The 20,294-nt window shown below is 43.5% G+C and overlaps 1 protein-coding gene and 1 pseudogene across 1 annotated transcript in view; one reads left to right on the top strand and one right to left on the bottom strand.

Moving 5' to 3' along the window:
- PREP (prolyl endopeptidase) overlaps positions 1-20,294 on the top strand; it is a 128,047-nt gene that overhangs the window by 92,430 nt on the left and 15,323 nt on the right. The window lies entirely within an intron of this gene.
- Positions 14,585-15,772, bottom strand: LOC134378169 (large ribosomal subunit protein eL8-like; annotated as a pseudogene).

Genomic DNA, 20,294 nt, shown 5'->3' with positions numbered 1-20,294 from the left:
AGTTGAACCTGGCCCGACAAAGGAAGGAATAACTGCATGTTCTCCCCCGACAGACCCCGCTATCGATTTTTCTAAGATGGCTGTATAATATGTACTGTTTCCATGGGTGCATAGCTGAAAAGCAGAGTAACAAGAACTATGCATAGAATCAGCAAAAGTCTGACAGGGGCATGGGCCAGGGCGCCCGTCAGCAGTAGGTATAGCCCTAGGCTTATTGACACACCGCCACTCGAGGGATGACGTCCCTGACCAGCCAGCCTGGAAAGCCGTGCGATCACCACAATCTACGGATGACCAAGTATTCATTGGAGGACTGGAAATGATTCCTCCTTAATTTTAATAGTGGATACTTTTTAGATCTCTTAGGTATGGCACCGGCTACCTTGACCTCCTCACTCTCGTCTTCTAGGGAGATTAGATCTACGTCCTCCCTAGGCGGTGGAGAGGGATTTCGGAGGTCAGTCTTGGAACTGGCTTTTAATATTTTTTCAGTTTGGGCCACAGTTTCTGAAACTTCTGGGGATTTTTCCCTATCCTGAATCACATCCCTGATTAAATTCCAATAGGAGAAGGCAGTAACGGGGACCTTTTCCAGCCTGAAAGTCTCATAGAAATCTTGTAAAGCGTCTCCAACTCGAGACCATTTTTTATAATTAATAGTCCCTTCTTCTGGGAACCAAGGACAAAGATTCCTCATGAAATCAAAAAATCTTAATAGATCAGTTGTTTTAACCTTTACTCCTCACGTCTTTAAAGCCTTTTGTAACTGTCTTACGTAGACATCATGACAACTTAATTCTTGTCCCATTATCGGGCACGCTTACTCACCTCATCCTGACGCGGCAGGTTCCCGCAGCGGACGAAGGTTTTACTCTTTCATTTTCAGCGGTCGACCCTCCGGTGCGCCGTCTTCCTCACGGTATCCCCCGTATCCAGTGCCCCACGTTGGGCACCAGAAATGTCCCGACCCGCGGGATATTCAGCGCAGACCCTGGAGGGGGGAGTGGGAACACGAGAAATGGAGACAAGACAGTATTCTGATCAAGTCTCGTTTATTAGCCAGAAGGTCACAGCTTATATAGCCAGCAGGAGGGAATCAGCAGATAAGGAAGTGAGCAGCAAATGGTTTACTGAGAAGACCGCAGGGCAGGTTGTTCGGTAAACGGGAAATTCCCCTGTTATCTATGGCAAGTTGAACGGAAGATAACAGCAAACAAGGCTCTGAGGCCTCAAGGCAATAGCCGGGCTCTGTGGCTCTGGACACCATCCTGCGAATGCTTATTTTCCTTTACTCCATTTTCCAAAATTCTACATATTCAATCAAATCTCACCTTCTCAGTAGAAGCTTCTCTTCTTGCTGCCCTTGGGAACTTGGTCTAAAGCAGAAGGCAGGGATGGGGGATGTTCAGCTGTTTACTGAGGACACGGTGTGGCTGTGTGCATGCAGCGTGCCCGGCTCTCAGGGCACGCCAGTGTTCCTGTGCGTTTGCGTACAGCTTCAGAGGGAAACTGCCCCGAGAAGCTGTGCCGGCGTCTCTGACCAGGCTGTCACGATTAAACAGTTGAGCACCCTGAGGTGGGTCTTCATGTAGAAATTGATATAAAACATTGTGGCTTCATTAAGATCCTGGGGAAAGTTTCATCATTGGTTAATGTCTCAAAAGAAAGAAATTGTAGATCATCTATTCAGGCTGAATTGAAAAATTCAACCCACATTAGTTCTGATGTGTTTAAAATCATCTACTAGTTAGCTCTGTTGAATTAAGTAATAGATGATGCTTGTGTCCTCCCAGCCTCCAGCTGTAGGCATGTATATATGTGTGTGTGTGTGAGTAGTCATAAGTGTTAACAAGCATAAAAATGTTTTTATGCAAAGAATATGCTCTTTGATCTCAGTTCAGGTAGTAGGTGATTCTGAAGTTGGACTTCAAACAAAATCATTTAGATGCAAGTAAAAAATCATTATGTATGTGCTACATCTGGACCCTCAACTCTTCTATGCTTTACCTGGGATATATCTAGTTCATCTCTAAAGCTTAAGGTGCATATAGCTAAATTAAGCATTTGGGAGAGATTGGGGGAAAGAATAAATATTACGAATTGTGTATGGCATGCTGTTTGAGGACCTATGGATTTTATTGTGTTCGAAGTGCTGACCTAGACACCACTGCTCAGAATCCTCAGAGGGAGGAGGGACGGGGAGTGTCCTGGGGCGTTGCTAGAGCTGCCTCTGCTCACCTGTCTGGACTTCACAACTTATTCAAGTTCACATACAGTTGTCAGTGGTCTCCCTTGCTTTCCATCAGAAAATCTCTGTAAGCATTGATGGGTGGGGGTGGGGTGGGGAAGAGCCACTTTCATCAGTGGGTTTTTACTAAGAATTTACCATGTGCCAAGCACATGCTAAACACTGGGATGTAGCAGTGGCCTAGAGAGATGTGGTCTTTGCCCTCAGGAGGAATACAGACAAAAACAAGCACACAGGGTCTGGCCCATGGCTCACTCGGGAGAGTGTGGTGCTAATAACAACAAGGCCATGGGTTCGGATCCTATATAAGGATGGCTGGTTGACTCACTGGTTGAACATGGTGCTGACAACACCAAGCCAAGGGTTAAGATCTTCTTACCCATCATCTTTAAAAAAAAAAAAAAAAAAAAAACAATCATACAGAAAATAAATACCAGCATTGCAAGCTGGGAGAAGAGCTATGAATGAAATAAGCAAGGACTGCAACCCACAATGACAGAGGAGCCCGCTGGATCAAGCGGTCATGGAAGGCTCCCCTGCACTTTCATTTAAATGGAAATCTAAGGGCCCAGAGGAAACTAACCATGTGAAAATGGGGGAGGAACAGACCAGAGTGTTAGAGCGAAGGCCCTGAGAACAAAGTGTGTGGTCTCAGAGAGGACCTGAGAGAAGACTGGGGCCCAGGGAGGGAGGGAGAGGAAAGTGGACAGTGGGTATAGGGGGAGGCAGAGCCTCATGGCCGCCATAGGAGTTTTGGATTTATTCCAAGCGCGATGGGAATCACTGCAGGTTTTATGATGGAAAGTGACATGGTTCTAATTTAAGAAAATTATTTTCCATTTTGTGAAGAACAGATTGAAGGGGCTGATGTGGGGGCAGAGAGAGTAGATAGACATCTGTAGCAGTAGACCAGGTAAGAGATGAGTTGGTCCAGACTAGAGTGGGGACTGCGGGCACGGGGAAGGTGGGTTTGGAATATACCTGAAAGGTAGAATCACCAGGACACACTAAGGAATTGCATGCTGGAGGGGTGGGTGAGGGAAAGGGACCTGTTAAGGATGACTCCAGGATTTCCAATCTGAGCAGCTGGTACCATTTATCAGTGAGTTGGCAGTGGGTTGGGTAGGATGGATTTGGGAGGAAAAATGTTTTGAGCCTGTTAAGATTTGGTATATGTCAAATTGTCATCCACATGGTGATATCAAGTATGGAGTTGGATGTTTGTATCTCATGCTCAAAGGAGAGATCTAAGTTTGAGTTGTAAGTGTGGGAATCTTCAGCATAAATGTGCGATTTAAATCCAGGGACAAGGACAGAATCATACGGGGGAGCATGTGAAGAGTGGAGAAGGCTCAGGACTGATTCCTGAGGAGCCCTACCTCTAGGGGACAGCTGGAGGAGGAAGAGCCAGCAAAGGAGCCTGAGAGGAAGTAGCCAGAGAGGTGGGAGGAAAGCCAACAAACTGCAGACCAGGTAGGCCAGGAAATGGAGGAAAGGGAAATAAAAGGAGGGAGAGGCATCCAGCACTCAGTGCTGTTGGTTGGTCGAATGAGGAAGGAAGAGGAGTTCTTGGATTTGACAAAGTGGGTTCATTGGCGATCTTGACAAGAGCATTTCCAGTGAGCGGTGGCAGCAGCTAGTGGCTGAACATGGCACTCATAATGCTGCTCGTGGGTGGCTGTGACTGAGGCAGGGGAGGATTAGCTTTGATTTTATTCATTTTTATGTATTTATGTGTTGCATTATTTTCCTAATTGCAACAATCTTATATTAATTCTGTGATATGAAAAGTTTAAATTTAAAACATGTAAAGTTTTTTAAGAAAAAATAATCCCTGGTAGGTTAGTTGAACATCTGTCTTTTAACAGCTGTGGTTCATATCTTCTTCCCACTCTCACTACTCCCTTCCTTCTTCTCCAGATCACTTTTCAGATTTGTTGTTTTCTTCCTGTAGAATAACAGAGCTGTGCCAAGAAAACCTACCAATCAAAAAGAATCCAAAAATTTAATTTCATGAAACTTAGTGTACAAACAAGGCTTTCCCTAGCTTTTGCGGCGTAAATTCAGGACCGGGGAGAAGGAACGAGAGGAGAAGGAAACGTGTGTGGGGTCAATGTTATGTCAGGGTGGGAGAAGCAAGATGATTTGGGTGTGTTGATGGGTCGGTTGCAGTAGGTAGGGAGCCACCACCGGAGCCGAGTTCCTCAGGAAGGTGAAGGGAAGGACGGGTCCTCATAGGACGAGGGACGCCTCCATGCTGCCAGGAGGGGAGAACGAGAATCCAGCTGCCAGCTCCTCACTTCTTCGGTGAGACCTCTTAGGCCCTGGATTGTCTATCTTCTTACTCTTTTTTTTCCCCCCAAAGAAAATGTTTGAGTTTCAACTAAAAATCAAAAAGTGGTTTTGAAATTTTGAAATAATTATATTTTTCATGTGCTCAGTTTCTGAGTGGGAAGACTGAGCATTAGAATGTTCTGCTTCTTGTGGTCAAATTCCTACCTGCTGGCTCTTTTCTGGATCAGTCAGGAGAGGCTAGGTCACTGCAGTTAACGGGCAACTCCAAAATCCCAGGAACTTAAAGCCAGCAAAGCTTACATCTTATTCTGGTGCGCTGTCTGTGGGACATTAGCCTGGGCCCTTCCCCACACCCCTCACTCCCAGATCTGCCTGAGGAGCCTCCCCGCCCACGCCTCACCTGTCCCTGTGGCATTCCCATGGTGCCCGCCGTCCTTTTGTCTGGAAGTAATACCTCCTGCCCCTGGCCACATATTATGTTGGCCAACACTGTGTGATGAGGGCAGAGCAATTTGAGAGTGGGCAGGGGTGTAGTGGCCAGACGTCAGTGGCCAGCCCTGCCAGCTCCTCACCTCTCTCCCAAGAAAAGGCAGAATAGGCCTGGGTGGGATTGGGGGGGTCACCCCTGTACCCTCCCCCGTCCTTTGACCATAACACCTAAAATTCTGTCAGGAGAAATTCATTCTGTTATTTCAAGCTTTCATTTTTCCAAGTATTCTCTTTAAAAATGTAAGCAGCTCTAGGAAACCTAATGAAGAGTCATTTTTTTCCTCCAAAGGTCTCATTATTTTCTTTAGCATACTCAAAATTATGGGAGAGTTTGTGTCCTGAGCTCACTGTTTTCTGTAAAGTAATGTTTATTTTCCTACCTTACTTAACAGAGGACATATACAGCAGCCCATTGGCGCTGCTCGGCTGGGTTGAGCTGATCACCCCAGGCTGGCCTGTGTGGCCTCTTACGGGTCAGCTTCCTGTCAGCCTTATTGGAATTGTGCTGTCAGGCCCCTCACTCCTCTGTGGACCCACTTGGATCCCGGAACCTTAGATTGGGTCTCACTCCTTCTTTAAATGCCCAGATCTGTGAGAGGAGGGCAGGAGGTGTTGGGTCAGATAAGCAGCACTGGGGCTTGGTGGCCACTAGGGACCCCTCTCCTGCATCGCAGGGTATGGCAGGACTGGCCATTCTTCTGAATTTTGGTGTCTACCTGCTCCAGCCCCTCCTTGCCCACCTGGCTTTTGGTCTCCCCCATGTCAAGCCGTCTCCCTCTCTCTCCCACCCCTCGGTGTAGAGCTCTTCCTGGAGAGCTGCAGCCCCTCTAAGGCTACTCTCTCCTCAGCAGCCACTGGGTTTGCCCTGAGCAACAGGGCCAATAGCAGGGTTGGTTTATGGTGGTGAGGAAACTAGCTCTTCTGCCAAACTGACTTTAATACAGTGCTCTTTCATCAGTGGGAAAACCTAAGTGTCATCTTGCCAGACTCTTTCCTCGGGGTGACATTGGTGAATCACAGTCTCCCGTAAACTCATTACCCCCACAGTAGGGAGAGTTTGTGCTGGTGTCAGTTTGGGTGAGTGATTTGATACATTAGCAGGCTGACTTTCTGGCTGGGGTCGGCAGGAGCAGGCAGGGCAGCCAATTCTGAGATCAGTGGGAAAAAAGGAAGTGACTATTTGCTGTTGTTTCCAAGGATGATGTGGCTTCTTAATAAAAAGCATATCCCTTATGATTAGGTTTGTCTGCTAGTTTGGTCAGCCTTCAGTTATGCCCGCAAGATCCCCTAGTCTGGCCCCTGCCCTCTCCCTCTCTCCCACCCTGCTGTAGCCTCCTGGCCCCCGCACCCCCAGCCCACTGCTTTACTCACTTCACTGCAGCCTCACGTGTAAGATAGCATCCCTGCCCCTTCCCCTCTTCCCCGTATCCAGCTTTACTGTTTCTCCATTGCACTTATCACCAGCTGACATTGTATTTCATTTATTTCTGTGTGGTCTCTCCCCTTTAGAATGTGGTTTTGCCCACTGCTGTGTCCCCAGGGCCCAGCACGCAGCACACATACATGTGAATACTTGACAAATGAATGAGAGAGGGCCTGAACAGATGTACTCAGATGAGGTAATTTAGTTGTCAGAAAACTGTAAAGATGGAACATTTCTTTTCTGTAATGTTTCTATGTTGGATCATCTCCCTCTCCTCTCTTTGAGTAATTGGTCCTGTCCATTCCAGACGGACAAATATTGTTTGAAAATGAACGTTTACCACCATTTTTACTTCTGTGGAATTTTTCATGTGATCTACTTTTTAAGAGTTATTTTGGATCATAGTTCATAACCAAAACAGAAAACGCTTCTTCCTGTCCCTTTTAGATTATAAAAGTGAATTTTTCTTTATATTTTGCTAGCACACATTTATTGCTTTGTAGCCCTCCAGTTCTAGGTTATTGCATGCTTACAGATGTTTGACAACATTTTAGACAAGATGAGCAATAAAAAGACAATTTTACTAACATGTAAATTCAACTGACCAAGTCCTTGTTATGTTTTATGACAAACTGCGGTCATTTCATTACTTTTGATTTTTTAAAAATTTTTTCAGACTCTGGAGGCTTATAGCTTCACCCATGTAAGTGGCTTTTGGCTTTTCTAACATCATGTTTTCCAAAGCAGCCTCTTATTTCATGCATTCAATTTCCTTTTCCTTCTTCACTTCTCAGTATTTTTATTGATTTGTACGTGTGGTTCATGTTTTCTTCTGTGTGTGTGTGTGTGTGTGTGTGTGTGTGTGTGTGTGTGTGTGTGTGTGTGTGTGTGTGTGTGTGTGTGTGTGTGTGTGTGTGTGATGTTGTAGACACCGTGTTAATCTAACTGAGGTTCTGGAAATCCCTGTGCCCAGAGAGAAGCCAAAGAATGCTAGAGACAGTGGTAGTTATACTGACTAATCCTAATTTAAATAAAATGAAATTTTCAGGTGAGAAATCAGTGTTTAGGAATTACAAGGAGAAAAGATTGCTTTAGCCAATAAAAATAATTATTTCGAGGGGAAGGGGAATATAAAATATAATTTTTTCACAAACATTAAGCACTATGGCTTGTATCTGGCAGTGTTGACAGTGCCGGGAATATAAGGAAGGATAAAGTTTCCTAGGAGAAATGAAGATGTAAGCAAACATTTACAGCAGTTTGATTGGTGGCAAGGAAGGGTGATGTTAAAGATTACAGAGAAGGAGATCACATCCCAGAGGAGGAGCAGCTAAGCCTGCTCCTGGGAAGAAGTCTTCCTGGAAAGGAGGGCACTGGAGAAAGGGCAGCATGTACAGCAACAGAGGTAGACCCAGCACCATGGGTGAGCAAGTGGCCTGGCCTGAGCCCAAGAAGCAGGAGATGAGCCTGGAAGGGGAGACAGGTCCAGACACTCCAAGCCTGGCCTTCCACCCAAAAGGGGCAAGACTTGAAAGAGTCCATGTAGGATGCACATGGGGCCATCTACCTACCAAGTTCTCAGAGAATTAGGGTCAGGAGCCAGGGAGAGTCGTGAAGGCTGGCAGTGGTCATGGTGGCGGAGGAACCTGTGGGCACAGCTGAAAACTCCAGTCGTGTGTATATATAGAGAAGAGAGGTCAACCAAAGTCTCAAGGGAACACTAATGTTTAAGGGACAGGAGGAAGAAGAAGAGCCAGGAAAGGTTGCATCACAGAAGCCAGGGGAGAAGAGTTTCAAGGAGGATGGCACGGCATTGCAGAGAAGTCATGGGCTGCAGTCACAGGGGGAGTGTTGGAGCTGGCATGAGCATTTTGCCATGAGAGGAGCCAGTGAACGTCGAGTGGTGATGAGTCTGTGTGAGTGGGGCCTGTGAGCCCAGCTGCTTCTCATGGCGTGAAGGGTTGTCCTACAGCCCAGGGCCTTGTGTGTACATTACGAGGTAGCAGAAATATCACATGAAATTCACCAAATGAAAGTTTTTGTACTCAGCGTGCTGGCTTTGTAGCCAGCTTTTCTGCACACACCCCTGGTGCATCAGAATTGTCAAATATCCCCTGTCCACCATCCCAAATGTCATCTATCATCAGTACAGCATACAGTGTTCTTCTGGATCTTCCGTGAACATGACTCAATTATTCATCTTCAGCTTTCGTTTTCTTTGATTACTGGTGATAACAAAAAGGTGTATATATAATTTAAAGTATATATTTCCACATTTAGAAACATTTCAAATGAACATAACAAGATCTTTCTATCTTGATAGTGCTCAGGGTAAAACAAGTTGGTGGGAGGCATGTGACAGCCACCAGAAAAGATAAAATTATATAATTGTACTGATAAGATTTCTGCTACCACTATTCCTGCACTAATATAAAACAACATTTCACACAGCCAAGGTTAGAATATAAATCAAAAAGAATTTGTTCTTGTACCTTCACAGCAGGATTTCTGAACTTTGTGAATTGCCTTCATTTTTTCCCCCTTTTTCTTCGTCCCCTGATGCGTTGCTTCCCAGCAGCTATTTGTGATGCTGCCTCTGAGCCACTACTTCAGTCTCTCCTAATTGACACCTCTCTGCCGCCTGCATTACCCAGCTGCCGTCCACCCCTGGCCCCATATTTCCCAGTGGGGGGCCGGGCACTGTGGCGCTCATGGGCTTCTTAATGACTGTTCTGTAAGTAATTTGAAAGCATCTGTGATAGGTTTCTTTTTTGCCTCTTACTCACCTGAAGGATTTATTTTGGTGATTTGCATATGTGTTGTCTGAGAGACTGTAAGTAGAAGTAGATCAAGGTATAACAGCATTAGATTTGTCCAGCAGGAACTCACATAAATGTCTTTGTGCCAGAGAATTTTACTTCCAAACTTCCCTTTTCAGTATTCTGATCATTCATTGTTCTGCAGTAAAAGTTATTTTGTGTGCATTTGCTCCTCATTGTGTTCGGCTGCATCTTGGTTTCTCTCCCCTTGGATGTACCAACAGAAAGTGGTTGTTGGACAGTTATGCCAGCCTCCTGGCTCGAGGATTTCTGTCGGTGCTGTCTGTCCTCAGTTCAGGGCCACGTTTGGCTTTATGCAGTCCTGTTTAATCCCCCACGCTGCCATGAGCTGCCGAATTGCACAAACCCTGCTCTGCTTCCTCCTCACTAACATCTGTTTCTCGTTAATAGTTCACCTTGTAAGGAATGAATAACTACCAGCGACACAGTTTTTAAATTGTGCCGTTCTCCTCTATTAATGAGCATTCTGACTAGAGTTTGTCTTTCTGCATTTTGGTTATTAATTTTATTTTTCTCACACAATAAAATAAATAAGTAACCCGTCGTTTTGCGTTAATGAGGATTTGAAATGGATTTAAAGTATCCTTGTCGGGGTTTTATTATGCAGCTGCAGCCTCATGCAGTAAATTACCATAACTAAACAGTTTAAAAGCCATAAAGTTCGGCTGCCCTGACATTGCTAAATTAATGGATTAACAGCTACACATAAGGAAAATGTCAAATGTTAAATATTTTTCATTAATAATAAGTTGGAAATTTGTGACCTTCAAAGGCTTATATAACCTCCTAAGTGCCTCAACCAGAGTTAACTTTTATTACTTTTCACTTTGCAAGCATTTTGAGGCTAGACTGTCTAGGCTGCTCTATTTGTATGGACTTTTAAAAAATGAAATTCCATTTAAAATATTTTTTCTTATATTATTTGATTGAAACATAGGGTCCAATTTGAGCATTCATTTATGCATTTATCCAGGATCTGTTTTCTAAGTGCCTACTACCATTAAGATAGCATGCTAGGCACAGAGGCAAATAGATGCACAGCCCTAGAAGGCAGGCACAGCAGGGCACAATGGCAGTGCCATGGAGGGTTTGGGAGGCGCCCCTGGAGGAGAGGCCAGGGGATTTGCTGATCCCTTGTTTATGGGCTGAGAGAATGGAGTCTGGAACCAGAAGGCCTGGGTTCAAATCCTGGCTCCATCATTTACAAGATGTACGACTTGAGCTAGTTACTTAACTTCTCTGGGTCAGAATGACCCCAGCTGGAAAATGGGGGTATGCATAATATAGACCTCATATGTGGATTAAAATGAGAATATTTCTAAAGCCCTTAGACTAGGGTTTGGTACATGGTAAGAATTAGATAAGTGGCTTAAACAAATCAAATAAAATGAGTAACATGTATTTTTTTTTTTTTTTTTTTTTTTTTACTGGTAAGGGGATCACAACCCTCAGCACGGTGGTCCGCACCGTGCTCAGCCAGTGAGTGCACCAGCCATCCCTATATAGGATCTGAACCCATGGCCTCAGCGCTACCAGCGCCAGACTCTCCCAAGTGAGCCACAGGGGGGCCGGCCCAGTAACATGTATTTTGACCAAAGTAAGAACTAAGGGAAACTCTATTGTGAAAATTTTAGAAAATAACTGGCAGGCATTTTAATATTTGTCTTTAAACATATGGAAACTTTAGTTGACAATTAGCTTGCCTAGGAATTTATTATCCCTGGATTTTGTCTCCAGAGCCTTGGCTAACATTTGTTTCCTTTGTTTTAGGGTTTTTTTTTAACATTTTCAGATAAGGTATAACTTTGTAACAGAGAGCCTCTAAAATGAAATGAGTGGCCATTTGTGCTGTTTTAAGTTTCTTTCTCATATTAGAATTATTCAAGCAAAGGGTGAACCTGCCTGAGATGTATGTAGCTTTGGGTGCCTGCACTGGGTAGGGGTGGAGGGGGGGTCAAGCTGGTGAATTCCTAAGAACTGATGGATATTTTTCAGTCGTGATTTAGTCTGTAAAGGCATGCAACATTGCGGCTGGGGCCCTGGACATGTGAAATGGCAGTTTCCCTGGAGAGGGCAGTTGGAGTTGGGAAGGACTCACAATAATTGAAGGCAGAGAGTGTAGAGCTTTAGTTGCTGGTCTAGAACGTGGGCTGTATTTTGTAGAGAATGGGGAGGCGTTGCATGTTTTCGATATGGGAGTGACCTAAATTAAGAGAAAGATTTCAGGGGGATTAGTCTGGTAACAGGTGCCCAAAGATGGGAAGGAGGAGTTAGTTCCGTTAGAAGGCGAGGCAGACAGGCAGGGATGAAATGGCATGGGAGAGGTAGCCAGGATGACTTTGAGCCTCAGGAACTGAAGCAAGCTGGCCTCAGTATTTGGGGATCCGAAAGAGAGCATTTACCCTGAGGTTCTAATTCATTTATTCATTCCACTAATATTTATTGAATGCAAAGTGCAGACCTCGTATCTCCCTGGTGATAAATTTATCATGCTGTTTTCTTGTCAAAGCAAAACACACACATGCATTCCATGTGCAGCCTAAATCCCATTGCAATGAGCCTTCTTACAGGGCAGTTTCTGCCTGTACCAAAACAGTAGCTGCCTTCTCAGGGTCTCTGCATGTATTGGGATCCTTCATTTCAAAGAAAATGACTGATTATGTGTTTTCATTGACCACAAAGAGGTCAGAGCAGTGGAACTGAAGATGGCTTTTTATGTTCTACAATCAAATCAGATTTATTCGTCATAGCCCTGTATGTCTTTCTACATCAAAATACCTGAACACCTCTAAACTCCAAATAACCTCATCAAAGTGCCATAGCACAAGATCCAGTTGTGCCTCTGTTAGTGCTCTGGTTTCCTTGTGTTCAGAACTTCTACTTTCTACTTCACTTTTTGCTCCACAGTTTGAGACTGGGAATAGGCTATTATTCCAAAGAATAAATGGCTAAGCCTTAGAGAGCAGGTGAATTTCTGCAAAAACTATCTATATAGCACTTAGCAAATTGCTGGTGCACAGAAATGTACTAAAAATGAAAATACGTTTTTAAATAGACTGACTTTGCTGTTATTGAGATGCCCCACGGGAGTTCTTAAATCCCCAGTGTTACAAAAATGTCCAGCCATCCTTTAAAAAACTAAAGTAATCTAAAATACTTTCCCTTTACATTTTCTGCCCAAGGTGACTCTCAGACTCCTCCCCACTCCCCCAAAGTTAAATGCCTGGGAAACAGACAGGATTACAACCTTCTAATGCCAAGCTAATATCCTTAACCTTAGTACAGCACAAAAATGTGTGGTACCTCCCTCTAAGTCCTAGGAAGTTCTTCATATACTTGTTTTACAAGGTAATTGAGGCACAGAGGTTGCCTTCTGCCCACTTCTTTGAGTAATTCAATGTCTTATTCCCTCCTTCCATTGACTGTGGAATTTCAGGGCGGTTCTGCTCCTTGTCAGATTTATTTGCCACACTTAGCACAGGCCACACAAGTGGCCGCTGTCAACTCTGATAAAAGGGGAGCTCAACACCCTTTTTGAACATTCTCCTTTAAACCTACCAGGCTCTAAAATTAGGCAGAAGTTGTTATCACCAGACATTCTTCTCTCCAAGGGCTTGCCCTTTGCAGTCTACATTCATCTTTCATAAATGAACACGTCCCATTACTGACGATAATGGGAGTCCTAGCATTTGCCTCTGATAGCACCAAATCTGAACTAGATCTAATGTGTTATGGGAGATTGTTTTCAGGAACTTAAATGCGTGCACATATGTGAGTATTGCAACAAAATTGACTTTATTACTAAATGTATTCATTGCAAGGAAAGTAATCATTTCAGGGGAGAAAGTTGATCTTTCCATAACTAATGTCATTCAGTTAAAGGAGCAGTAATGTTCCCTTGATTTGTTATGTTTACTTGCTCCTCTTTTTCCATTATAGGAAGATAGATGTTTTTATTTCATCTGTTTGAAAACAGATTCACATGTTAACCCAGCCAGACATGTATTCAATGACTGCCATCTCATGCCAGAACATGCTTCCAGAGTTAAACCACTTTATATTTGGTGATGCCTCTGGAAAGTGATGCTTGACAATAGGGATGGGTCATTTCTGAAATTTTAGACTATGTACTTTATATAAACGTAAACCTTTTCGTGAATAGTTTTTTAATTTAAAAGATTCATCTTAAGGATCTGTGAACTTTTGTTTGCTAACAAATCATTCATTAGGATATAAATTTTAAATGTGCAGAATTAGAAGCTGCTTTAAATTTAATTGATTACTAAGAAAGTTAGCACTGCTTTATGATTCTCTCAAGCATTTTTTGTTTCAATTGTGAAGTGAATTGTATCTGTTAAGCCTTTTAAAAATACGACTGAAATTGAATTTTTTAGTAGAATGTCATGGCAAGATATAGTGGGATTTTTATTGTTTTTAATAACCTGCCCCAAGGGGGTAACACTGATGACTGTGTGGAGAAGGATCGTTTTCCTAAGCAGACCCATTTTGCTCACGTAATAATAATAATAACCACTCCTCTGTCTGGAATATGGCTTTTGAAATGCTTGAATAAGTCTCCTTTTTAGGAGCATAATGAAAACAGAAAAGCAAATAAGATATTCTCTAATGGAGTGAGATTTTTCCCCTGGATTTCCTAGAGACTGTTGGTCATTGTCTTAGGGGAAAAAAATGAATTTGTTAAATCCATGCTAAAAGGTTCTACAACATTATGCATAAATGTATCCAATAAATATACTTACAAGGTAGTAATAGCTTGAAGTAAATAACTTTTTGATATGGTAGGAAAAACTTTGGACCAGGGACTTGGGAGAACTTGGGGATAATTTGCCCTAAGCCGGCAAGGTTACTTTGGCAGGTATCTTATCTTCATGAATCTTATTCATAAGAGAGAATGGCGGACTAGATGAGGTCCAAGAATGACAGCCTGTCCTTGTGTCTGAAACATTTTGAAGTCCTAGAATTTGGGATTTTCATCTTATGTCTTCAGGGCTGAGAAAGAGCGAGCACCACCTTTGTTCACCGGCGGCACAGCCTTGCAACTGCTGAGGAAACACTTCTCTTCCTCTGTCAAGAAACAGCCTGGGCTTCACCAAGGCTATGGTTCCTCTTAGCCTTGTTGTGCTTAAAGTTCTTGGTTTCAGATGTGGAATAACGTTGTTACACTGCTGTGAGTCTCCAAAATGAAGAATTTCAGTTATTTTGGTTTTTGTGGTTTTTTTGAAGGAAAATATTTATTATTTTTATGTACAGAAAACTCAACAGTTCCACTCAACCCAATTTAGTGGCAAGTTCTTTGGCTTTTGCCCTTCCTAGCTTGGCAGTGTGAGCCACAGATTCTGAACCCAGGACACTGCTTCCCCAAGTGACAGCAGATCTCATCATATCTGTCACTGTAACTGGTCCCGATAGCTTCCACTAGCTTAGCCAGAGCACCTTGATCCTCCAAGTTAACCTGTGTGAAGGCAGCGGTGGTGCAGGTCTTCCTGTGGGCTACACGTTCCAGTCTGGCCTGCCCCTGGATAATAAAGCAGTGAGCCCCCAGCTCACGGCACAGGAAAGCAGGAAAACAAGCAGCTCGGGGAACCACGGCAGGTGCAGTCACCACCAGCTGAGCCTTATTCCTCTCCACCAAGGTGGGGCCAGCATTAACTGCTGCTCAAAGGACAGGTGACCTCAGTAGGGACATCCCCCTTGCCAGCAGCTTTCTTCTCAGCCCAGGCCAACAGTCTCTGCTGCTTCTCTTGCTTTGTCCCTGCTTGGTACTCATGGAGCAGCTCGAGCAGTTGAGTAGCCGTTTGGCAGTCCAGGCTCTGGGTGAGCTGGCTCATTGTGGGAGGCACTGTCAGCCACTTATAGAGGACAGCCCTTTGTCACTGCAGCCAGATGTAGCAGGGCCATTTGACAAAGCAGGTGAGCTCCCCTTTGGGCTGGATGTCCTTTCCGATGCCGCAGTTCTTGGGCCTTTTCTCAGGCGGGGCATTTACCACCTTCTTGGCCTCCTGCTGCTTCACGACAGCAGAGGCCAGAGTCACCTTCTTCCCCTCCAGCTGCCCAAGATGCCCCAAGAATTAAAGTTCTAAAGGGGAGGAAAACGAAGTTAAGGAAAGAGGCTTTCTTAATTCAATGTTTAACTTCGGTCACCCTTTGGCTGGCTCACTAATGTTTAGAATTAACTGGTTTTGAATCACTGTCTGAATGTTTGATTTTTATTTGTGGTGTCCTTGATGAAGGTTTCATATCAATAAACTCTGACAGTCCCTCTTATAAGATCTTATGGGTGCTTCCAAAACCCATCTGCCTGTGATGGATTCTTTGGTGGTGCCTGAATTCTGTTAAGGTGAAAGGGCACACCAGGTCCCATGCTCCTGGTTGAATTGGACCTGTCACATGACCCATCTGCTCTGCCGCTGACAGGAAGAAGGAAGACGGGGCCATCAGCCCCATGTGATGAGCCATTAGCCCTGGATGACAGATTTTTTTCTGTTACTCAAGTGGGTGCCTGTTAGATCCCATGTGAGTACTTTGTCTTCCTGCTCATTAAGGACCCTGTAAAACCTTTGGCATCCCATTGCAAGGCTGTGCCTATAGTGGACTCTCAGAAAGAATGGCTGTGCATTGTCAGCTCTCTCATTGGTTACAAATATGAGGAAAAGAAAAAGAAAAAATAAGGCTTTTCACTTTTTAACTTGGACCTCAGTATTGTGGCAGCAGTGATCTATTGAGTAATGGGAAAACAACACATGGATTTAAGCTTTGGCAACTATCTACTCATCAAGCACTAATGGCTTTTGTATTATACACATATATGGATAACATGATAATTTCTACATTGCTAATAATAGTTAGAGGATCTAATATTCCTATCACAGCTCCAATTTAGCAAATGAGAGGAATTAGGGAGACCGGTTGGTTATTGGTGTCTGGGTGTGGGGTTCTTTGGCACAAGATATGATTCTGAAGGTTGACAGTTGTGTGGCTTAAACTTGAGTGCCTCTATTAGCCAAAATAAGAGAGGCCAAAGAGGAGCTTGCACACTGGTGTGTCTGGGCAGGTTGACGCGGAGCTGTAAACAGGCCATCCTCCATGTGGGGTCACAGATCCTTGGAGCATGGGTGACCTTCAGGAAACATGGGTCTGGCTTTGGGCTTGCAAACATGGACATGGGGATCCTTCCCACAGAGCAGCTTATTGGGCTCTTTGAGATGGCAAAGAGGGAATTTGCAGGGAGAAAAGAGAAGACAGGTATAGAAAATTGCAAAACAGGAAGAAAAAGTGGAGCCAGTAATGGATCAATTAGGAAAGTTGAAAAAGAACTAGAGAAATAAAAAAGAACCAGAGAAATACTCCACCCAGGAAGCCAAAAAAGCAGTTTCCAAGAATGGATCGAGAATGGTGAGGCCTGGAAAGAAAACGGTTCAGAAATGGCATTTCTGAACAGTGAGGGAAAGAATAAGAGTAGATTCTTCCATAAATGGTATATAATACTTGGCCATTGGGAGCAAAGTAGTTAGATCCCAGACCATATGTAAAATATAAATGTAAAAATTCAAGATGAAAATACAGACAAATAATTTTGATAACTTAGGGTGGGAGAGTTTTTTCTATATAAGATAAAAAACTAAAAAGAAAGTATCAATATTTGGATACATAAATATTAACTTCTTACAGCCTAAGATGCCGCAAAGTTAAAAAAAAAACAGCTGATGTACTAGGAGAAAATATAAACAAAACATGACAGAAATAGGTTAATATCCCTAAAGTAAGAAGAGTTTCTATTAACTAATCAGAAAGGAAACATAACATAAGAAATGAGTAGACATACTTTGTTCCTTAAGGACAAAATATAATGTCTAATAAATGAAAATGGTAACTAATAAAAAAGCAGTAATTAAATGGCAGTGCTTGCCTATTAGACTAGCAAAACTTAAAATTCACTTTAACATCCACTGCTGATGAGAAATAAACACATAGGTGAACATTGTCACTAGGAACTTCAGTTGATGTGCCCTTTTTGGAGAATTATTTGTCAGAATCTATTAAATTTTTAAATGTATGTATACTTTGATCTAGCAGTCTTTTGTCTGAGTATATACTACAGAAATCATGGCATGAATACACAAGATTTATATAAAAGGGATTTCTTCCCTCATTATTAACAACAACAACAAAAAAGAATTGTCTGAATATGTATCAGTGAACAAATCATTAAATAAATATGTGTATATTCCTACAATGAAATACTAGGTAGCCATGTTTTTAATGAGGTAAATCTGGCGGGGTTTTTTTGTTTGTTTGTTTGTTTGTTTTTTGTCTTTTTTGTGACCACCACGCTCAGCCAGTGAGCTCACCGGCCATCCCTATATAGGATCCAAACCCGCGGCGGGAGCGCTACTGCGCTCCCAGCGCCGCACTCTCCCGAGTGTGCCACGGGGTCGGCCCTAAATCTGGCTGTTTTAACTTGGAAAGAATTCTATGACATGCTGCAAAGTGAGGATGGAAGAGTAAGTTGTAGCCCAGTATAGCCTGACTCTGTTTATTGCTGTATAATAACCATCTGTGTGTATGAGAATATTGTATAAATACATGTCTCCATAAGCTTATGAAAAAGTTGCGAAGGATGTAAACAACCGGGTAGAGGTAGGGATGGAGGGACAAGGAGAAAGAAAAGAACGTCTGCTGATGACCTTTGAAAGACCAGTTATGGGGACAGAGGAATCCAGGAGGTAGGAAGGAGGTGAGCTGTGGGTGTAGGCTAGCTACTAGGCTGCTCTGGATATGTCAATCAGGAAGAAGGGAGATGGAGATTTTGAGAGATTTGAGGGGCAGACAGGGCAATACCAAAAGTTTTGTCATACAGGACAGCAGAAATTTCAGTCTGTTGGTATGCCAAGGAAAGGGAGAAAATGCAAAAACAAAAAGTTGCGCTGACTGGAAGAGAGCAGCAGTGGTGGAGGAGGTGAGGAATGGAGTCAAGGCTGGGTGATCCTTCTCTGGGGTTGTGGAGGTTGAGTGAACTTGGCAGAAAGTTTTTCAAGAACTCCAAGCAGACAGCCTCTGAAGATAGGCAAGGCCAGGTAGAAAGAGGAGAGGACGCACATGTTGGTGTTGGGAGTGGAAGAAAATGGAAAACTCTGGAATTGATTTTTGGGGGCATGGGGGAGATATAAAGAAGACATTTAGGAAAGACATAGGAAAAAAGACATAAGGAATCATTTTTGGGGGAAAGACCTAAGACCTAAGTTCAGAGCCCAGCTGAGTTCAACTATTATTAGTTTACAATGAAGCGAGTTGCCATTTGCTGGGTGTCTGAAAGTCCAGAGGAGGAGGAGAAATCCAGTGGGTTAGGATCAGAATTAGAGAGCTTCAGGTATTAACGGCTTCTAAAGGGATGTCCAAGGGTCCCAAGCTGGGCAAGAAAGCCCAAGGGATGCTGATAGCCAGGGACAATATAAGGGACTGAATGTCACAATAAGAGTCTTAAAAATAAAGGCAGATACCCTAAGCATAAGGAATTGAAAGAGGTGGTGAAAGAATAAGTTGGAGTCACAAGGGGGACTAGTCAGAGTTCCTTATAGAAGAATTTCAAGCATTGAGGGCCAAGGCACAGTCAAGGTGATGGATATGTGTAGCATTGTTGGTTTGTCTCAGTAGACTCTGAATCCCACTGGGGCAGGGATGAGGCACGTCTTGCTCATATTTATGTCTCCAGGGCTGAGCGTGGTGTCTGGCCCATAACAGATGCACAACAAACATTTGAATGAACCAGTGGTTAGGGGAGGGTGGATATGAAGGTCCTGATGTTGAGTCACTCAAGCTTCTGAAAGGTCAGGATGCTGGACAGGTCATCAATTTCATTGTTAAAGTCACTGAGGGAAATTGCAAGAGAACTGGGTATAGAGGAGTATAGAGTCCCATGGTGAAATTGGACAGGTTTATGGGGAAATGTCTGGTTTTAGTTGATTTTAATTGTTGAGGATAGAGGGAGTGATAAAAGCAAATGGTATGACTGCTTTTTTGAGCACAGACCCCCCTGCCACAGGGACTCTAGGAGATGTGCTAAATCTGCAGGTTGGGGGCTCCACCCCAGACCTGTGGAATCAGAATCTCTGGGGATGAAGCGTAGGAAACTGTTTTTAACAGGTGCTTCACAGAATGCTTAGGCCCAGCTAATAAAGTTCAAGAACCACTGGTACAGACTCTGATGTGGAGCTTTTGGGCCAGGTTTGGAAAGCAAATGGAAGCAAGGAGTTTGCTAGCTTCTCCTCCTAACCTAACAAATCCCAGGCAGTGGGACAGGAAACACCCCCAGAGCCTCTTAAAGAAAAGTTTTCAAGGAGGTGGCTTCAAGAGGAAACCAGTTTCGGTTAAATCAAAGAAGTAAAAAGTACATGGTGGAAAATGCCTGGGCTATTTTTAATGGCTATTTCTAAAGTGTCCATGTATATTCCTTCCATCGTTATCAGAAGACTCAGTGTTCAATTTGCCCTCTTATAGAAGAGTCAGGTTAGGTTTAGTATCAATTGCCATCCCATAAATGGAAACAGCATAGAATACTAATGTGCATGTGTGCGCACATGTGTAGAGAGATTTGAGAAAATATATAAACACACGTGTATGTGGTATGTTTGTTTATGTCACGACAAATAGCCTTGTAAGTTTTCTTGCCCACAGTAAAATCATCTTCACAATGCCCTTTCACTTTTGGACAGTGTTCAAAATATTGTAATTTTAGCATCAGGACCACACCAACTTGAAGCCTGGATATGATTTTGCAACTATGGGCATAAAGGGGACTTTGTGCTTCGGGTGGTATTCTAAAAGGATGCCTTTGTCCTGGAGCCAGATAAGAGTTGCAGGCCAGGAAGCAGGCATTGGAAACCTGAAAGGTGGTAGCAAGAAAAGTGGTTATCAGAGGAGGAAGCCGAATTGTCATGACACAACACTTTGGAAACAGGAGGTCTGAGAGTGAGTGGGATCA

The sequence above is a fragment of the Cynocephalus volans genome, chromosome 5 (assembly GCF_027409185.1).
Source record: "Cynocephalus volans isolate mCynVol1 chromosome 5, mCynVol1.pri, whole genome shotgun sequence".
Lineage (NCBI taxonomy): Eukaryota > Metazoa > Chordata > Mammalia > Dermoptera > Cynocephalidae > Cynocephalus > Cynocephalus volans.
This window is presented reverse-complemented; position numbering and strand designations above follow the sequence as displayed.